This window comes from Egretta garzetta, unplaced genomic scaffold (assembly GCF_000687185.1).
Source record: "Egretta garzetta isolate BGI_Z169 unplaced genomic scaffold, ASM68718v1 scaffold26, whole genome shotgun sequence".
Taxonomy (NCBI): Eukaryota; Metazoa; Chordata; class Aves; order Pelecaniformes; family Ardeidae; genus Egretta; species Egretta garzetta.
The window spans coordinates 977,056-983,336 of record NW_009260070.1 but is presented as its reverse complement, the minus strand read 5'-3'; the positions used below and the strand labels follow the sequence as shown (position 1 = coordinate 983,336).

The 6,281-nt window shown below is 43.4% G+C and overlaps 1 protein-coding gene across 1 annotated transcript in view; it reads right to left on the bottom strand.

The window, feature by feature from the left end:
- Nucleotides 1-255, bottom strand: part of NME5 (NME/NM23 family member 5) — an 8,677-nt gene extending 8,422 nt beyond the window's left edge. The window contains exon 1 of the mRNA XM_009641217.2: nt 170-255. The gene's annotated coding sequence lies outside the window, so the exon portion shown is untranslated. The remainder of the gene's footprint in view (nt 1-169) is intronic.
- Between the last annotated feature and the right edge of the window lie 6,026 nt (nt 256-6,281).

Below are 6,281 nucleotides of genomic sequence, written 5' to 3'. Positions count from 1 at the left end.
CGGAGCTGGCGGCCGGAGGGAGGCCGCGACAGCCGCGGTCTGCGAGCCGGGCCCCAGCTCGTAGTCGCCTCTGTGGTACGAGAATGAGGAAGGGAGCCGCGTGATCCGGAGGGGAGCTATCAAAAATCTCATTTTTCCGTGACTGATAAAAGCTTTATGTCGGTTTTACCTCACACGCCAGACTGCTGAGGGAGGCATGATCTCACAGCAGATGTTCACAAAGTGAGGTGACAGAGAAAGAATGAGCACCCAAGCCCTTCTTCGTGTTACTTATCCGTATTTATTGTGGGAGCATGCTCAAGGTTTCCTGTTTACATGCCTGATCAGCGGGATCAGGAGCTCTCAGTGCGCAGCCTCACGGCACGCCCAGCGACCTAGCCGGAATCTACAGCTCTCTAATGTCATTTTTCAGCACTTTTGATTGAATTACAGTGTCCATCCAGGGCTACTTCGCCTTCATCACAAAACCAAACGTGGCAATGAGTAAGAGACCATCGCTGTTTTCAGAGTTAAGCCATAACGAGGTGAGCCACAACCAGAGCTGGGGAAGCTGCCTTCCCTGAGGGTTTTCACCAGATTTTACCACCTTTGTGCCAACACCCTTGCTCCCTGCACACTCCCCGTTTCCCTGGGGCTGCTCCCGCTCCGCCAGCTGGCCCGGCGCTATCGGGGCGTGGACCGGCCAGCGGCGCTGATAACCACCGAGCCCGCTCTGCGGCCCTGCCTCCTCCTGTTGGGGCCTCATCATCCCCTCTTACTACCAATGTCCCAAAAACTGTGGGAACCGAGGTGCTGTTAGGACCCCCGGCCTGCTGGCGAATTCAGCTGGAACTGGCCATTGCGTTTGAGTCCTTGAGGCAACAGTGACAGAGAGAAAACACGGGTATATAGGCTTCAGTTTTTTAATGAAATCAGAGTGAAAGTAGACGCAAAGGAGAGAAGACAAAAAACCCCACTTTAAGAGCCATAGATGCTGACGCTGTGTACTCCAGTTAGCAGAGGAAATAACAAATTTCCTGCAAAAGCTGTTTTTAGTGTAAGAAAAATCCACTTTGCCTTAATCTTTTTCATGAGTAATGTAAATAATGTAAAAATAGAAAGGAGAAACAAAACCATGCAATTATTTCCTTGCAGTCCATTTGAAATATGTTTAAAAAAATCAAAGACTGAAGTTTTTATTCACATACATTAAAAATAAAGGTTCCAAATGCACAAGGCTGAGCAATTCAGATATAGGATTTCCTTCACTGATACAGGCACATGGCGTTTGTTTCTTTAACAGGGATACCTTACCCAATATTTAATTTTAAGATATTGTAAACACTGCAACTACAGAGATATAATAGATAAATATTTTTTATTAAAAAAAAAAAAGCTGATAAAAAGAGCTCACCCTTTTTTTAGTTTAGTTCAGAGTTAATTGGGCAAGAGTAATTTCCTTTCAAAGTCAATGAGCACAAGTCTGACAGCCCTAGCTGAGATTTAGCAGTTCAAAGGCTTCCTCGGCCTGGATGAATCCTTCAGAATTATTATTACATAAGAAATGTTGAATTTAGTATCTGTGTAAAACATTGCTAACATTAATCTCTTGCAATTTCTTTATTGTGTGCATTTTTTTTTTAAGCTAACCAAGTTAAAAAATAAAAATGTATCTTTGTGTGCATCCTTATACGCTGCAGTTTCGCCGGGAGCAAGGGCCCTGTGCACTTCACTCCCCAGCACGGGCCCTCGGTCTGTGTCAGAATTTCTCCTCCTCGCTGTTTCCAGAAGCATTTCTGGAGGGCGGAGATTGTCTAATTTTAGTACCTCAGAGAACCCTCTGCTCTCCAATGAGCGGGCGGCTGCATCTGGAGCTGCAGCCAATTACCCCGGGTTTCCTCCTGCTACGCTTCCCACGATGGTTTAATAATGCAGACATACAAATTTAAAGTGGCCCCACATGCTCAGAGAAAAGCACATTATGTGTTCCCTAACAAAGACATATCTTTTTATGGTAGTAGCAGCATCTTAAAGGTTTCTTCTAAAGCGTTGGATTCCATAAACCTGACCTTACAACCCTCTGTTAGTATCATTATCTTATGTATACTGTCTTTACAGTGCTTGAAAAAATATTTCTGATCACTAAAAGGCTGGTCTGAAACATCTTCCCTAACTCCTGTAGGCCAGGAATGTGATTTTAAGAAAAGAAGCAAAAGAAAAAAAAGGAAAATTATAATTACAATGTAATGAACCGCTACAGTTCTGAATAATTCTCTGGGCATAGCTTTGCTGCTGTATCTTATCTGTTAAGCGGTTTAACAAGCCTTAGTTGTCTCACTTATTTTTAGCTGGCATGGAATATAACAACAGTGAAAGATTGTGGCTGCAGGTGCCTTCGCATTCTAGTAACAACAGATAAGTAACTTTTTAAGGAAAAACACTGTTTCAGAGCGTTGCACTCCGATATTGCAAGAAGGTGGAGAAACTAATGTCTTGGAGACTGTTAAAAAAAGGAGGAAAGAAAACCAGGATGCAAATAACAGAGTGGAGAAAAGCTAAAGGAATAACACCGACTAGTTGCATTGATTAAAAATGAAGCTTGTGCATCTTTTAACTTTATTCACATTTTGACGTTAAGCACAGAAAAATGTATTTGCTTTAGCAGTAATTTACTATCTACACATTTACTACCCAGACATTTTTGTCTACCACTGACTTTTTTTTGCTTCTGTCTCTCGTGATGAACTGTCCTGCCTACCCACAGTACCGGCTTACCTTCAGCACTTGCTTCAGCCATGCTTGCTTTTGCAGTGCAGTGTCTCTGACGGAAATCCTGTGATCAGGCTAACTTCCTCTCCTGCAAGCCCGCTCTCTCCTCCATTTCTGCCTTCTTACAGCTAAACAATTCTGCTTCTGCAGTTTATCTGCACGCCCGTAGTCCTGGCTAGCTTTTCATTGCTGCTAACCCTTGCCAAGCCTTCCTTGCCGCTCTCCTCTATGCTCACCATTTTCTTTAAAGATAAAATTAACAAAATATTCTCTTGATGCTTCCCCATTCTACAGGTCTGTAAGTGGCAGTAACAAAAAAATCTTATTTACACAACTTCTGTAACTCCATCACTTGCCCTGTTAACCTCACCCTATTTCATCTCTGAGCTTCCTCACACCCACTCTTTCACTGTTCACGCTTGAGTCATTCAGCCTGCTTGGACCCCCCAGCACCCACACAGATATGCTCATCTCTTTTACATTAAAAAAAGAAAAAAAAAAAGCCTTTGGGAGAAGTGCTGCTTGTCATCTCACTTTTACAAGTCTTTCAATCGCATCTCTTGTCCAGTTCTACCCTAAATCCCCTTCAAACTTGGTTTTGCTTCCTCTCATCATCTGAAAGCTTCTCAACCCATCTTAAACCGATCTCTTTGCCCTTCAGTCACGTTTAGCATAGCTGGCGTCCCACCATAGCGTTTGCAACAATTCTCACCTATTGCTTCTCCAATGCCTGTTTCAGCTCGGCTCGTCAGTACCTTCCCTTGCTTTTCTTTTCTTTTCCCACAAGAGCTGCAGTGAGCACTGTTCTTGCCTCTCCTCCCCTCCCTTCCAGCTCATAGCTCAACATCCTAATGGGCAAACATAGATGTGATTGCCTCTCGTTACCGTCTCCTTTCAGACTTCAGGTGTCTCCATCGCAATTTACAGTCTTGGTAATGAGCGTGTGTCAGACAGACCATCTGCCTGAAAAACAACCTTTTTTCTACTGAGCGATTTTACAGCCAACTGTGCAAAGAAGTGGGTGGAACCTCGCAGCCAGAAACGTGTGGTTTGGGCTCAGCTTGGTCTAAACTGCTGTGGAGATGTCAACCAAGACGTGACCTTTGTTATTTATTGACCTGGCTGGGAATCTTGCTCAAGGTCTCCTCATCTCGGTTACTGTTGACATCCTTTTCTCTGGCCTCAACAAATAAAGCAGTCACTTCCATTCAGAAAGCTCTGCAACACCGTTTTCTTTGTTCTTCAGATTAACTATGTTAGTTCTCCACATCTTTCCAAAGAGAGTCTTCTCTATCACACACAACACTGTTAGCCTTCAACTGCAAGCCCATTCACACGCTGATCTGGTCCTACGTACCTTTAGTTGACACCGAAAGGGTATCTCCAGGTATCTCCTATCTCCTGCCAGCCGGAACAACTGAAGTCCCCTACTGTGCTTTCAGGTAAAGACCTTCCTGCTTTATCCCATGATGAGCTCCTCTTGAACACCTGTAGAGGTTGGCATTGACAACTTATTTTCCATAAAGCTCCTCCTCATCTGTATATAGATACTGCATATAGATCTATTAGGCTTTTACCTAACCTTTTGGAGCAGAAGTACTTGCACGAGTTCGCTCTTTCATTGTTCTACATAACGTTTAACATAACACTGGCTTGGATTATCCCTGAGGCCACTGAGCTTGGACATAAGTATTTGGTGTGATACTATCCACAATGAATGAATGAATGTATGAATAAACCAATTAAAATATTTTATTTGGCAAATTACAAGAGGCAATCAGTTAAATAAGGGTTTTTTTTAAAGTTCTATTGTCAGTGCTTCCTTAAATGCATCTTCTCTTCATCGTAATTCGATGCAGCGTAAGGCACCCTTTTTGCCATTCTTATTCTGAGCACTTACTTTCAGCCGTACTATTAAACCCAATAGGATTACTTGCATAGAGTTATTGTTATTAAATTTATTTATTTATCCTCTGCATGAAGACTCAGAAGCTTCCTATAGCATGGTATCTGTATATAGCAGGCAGTCTGTGCCCTGAGATGCTTACAGTTGATTGAGACAAGACAGACATAGGGGGTGTTAATTACAGCAACAATTTCAAGGCGGTGAATATGTTGGTTCTCTTTTTTTTTTTTTAGGAGAGGGGAACTAGAAAAATCAAGACAATAACAAGGAAATGAAGAAGAAAGGGAAGGAAGCAATGAGGACAGGTATGGCACAAAACTGGTATGAACAGACAGCAAGGGCAGGGCTTGGAGTGAACTGCAGGTTTGATAGAACAGCAAAATTAGGCCCAAGATCACAAAGTCCCTATACAAGTAAAATTCAATTGAATTTCAGTCAACACCATGCATAATCATAGTAATTAAAGGTTTAAAAAAAATGGCAAACAGAACGATAATTTTTTATCAGCAGTAAACATGCCATGTAAGGAGGGTTAGCACCCGAGAAGGTATGGGCATATTTTTCTTTCGCTAACCACAGGCTTTGAGTGGGGAGTGAGAATGTGAGGCCAAAACCCAAGTCACAACCCAGAGGAATTATTTAAAATTACCTGTGGCATGATGGGGCCTGGTGAGACAAATAATAATCATAACAACCCATATTCTCAAGCTTCTCGGTCTTCGATGTCTAGATATGTGAGGAGTGACTTTGTCAGTCACGCCAGTCACAGTGTTCAAGCCAGGCTGCTTAGCCAGGCTGCAACCGCATTGTTATCCTGCTGTTGGGAATGGGACGTATAAAGCATCAAACAGCTATTAAACTGGGACAACTGGGAATCACAGAGAGCCTCGGCAGTTGGGAGCTGCTATTTAGCATCGCCAAGACGAGAGAGTGAGATGGACCTGACCAGGAGAAATGGGCAGCTGGAAGAGAGTACAACTTTAAGGAAAGCACTGTTAGGCAGGAAAAATCTAACACGTGCCAAAGCAGCAGTGCAAGGGCTACGAAAGGAAAGGCGAGACAGGTTCAGCAAAGCAAGTAAGAGAACTGAGGGGGGGAAGAGAGGAAGAAAGGAAGAGGGAATGTATGGAGAAGTCAAAACAAAATGACAACCATTCAAGTCCTTGGCAAGGCTTGCTGAAATACAAAGGAGCTGTTTGGGGCAGTGAATCTTGCAAGGAAACCAAGTAATAAATATATCATCAAACACATCCAAGTTACATCCATCAGCTGAGCCTAAACTTACACGACAGACTCATAAACTGCTGCCAATTCCAGTTTACTCACAGGTGCTGGTCTATAAGCTCGTAACTTCAGCGTGGATGTATGGCTGCAGTCAGCTGCCACAGCTGCGCAGATAGAAACCTGCAAAAAGAAGGTGGACAGGGCACAAGGGCGGCAGCATTGACCACTTCAGCCATCCCTCTCGGATCAACCTGCACATGTCAGTTTGGCCTTAGTCTTAGTCTTAGTTTGGCCCATAGTGACTTAAGTGTGCAATTTTCCAGTTGCAGCGGGCTAACAGCACCGTATAAATGAATGCAGTCAGCTGACAGACAGTGGCTTCGTTGATTTTAATCACAAAGCA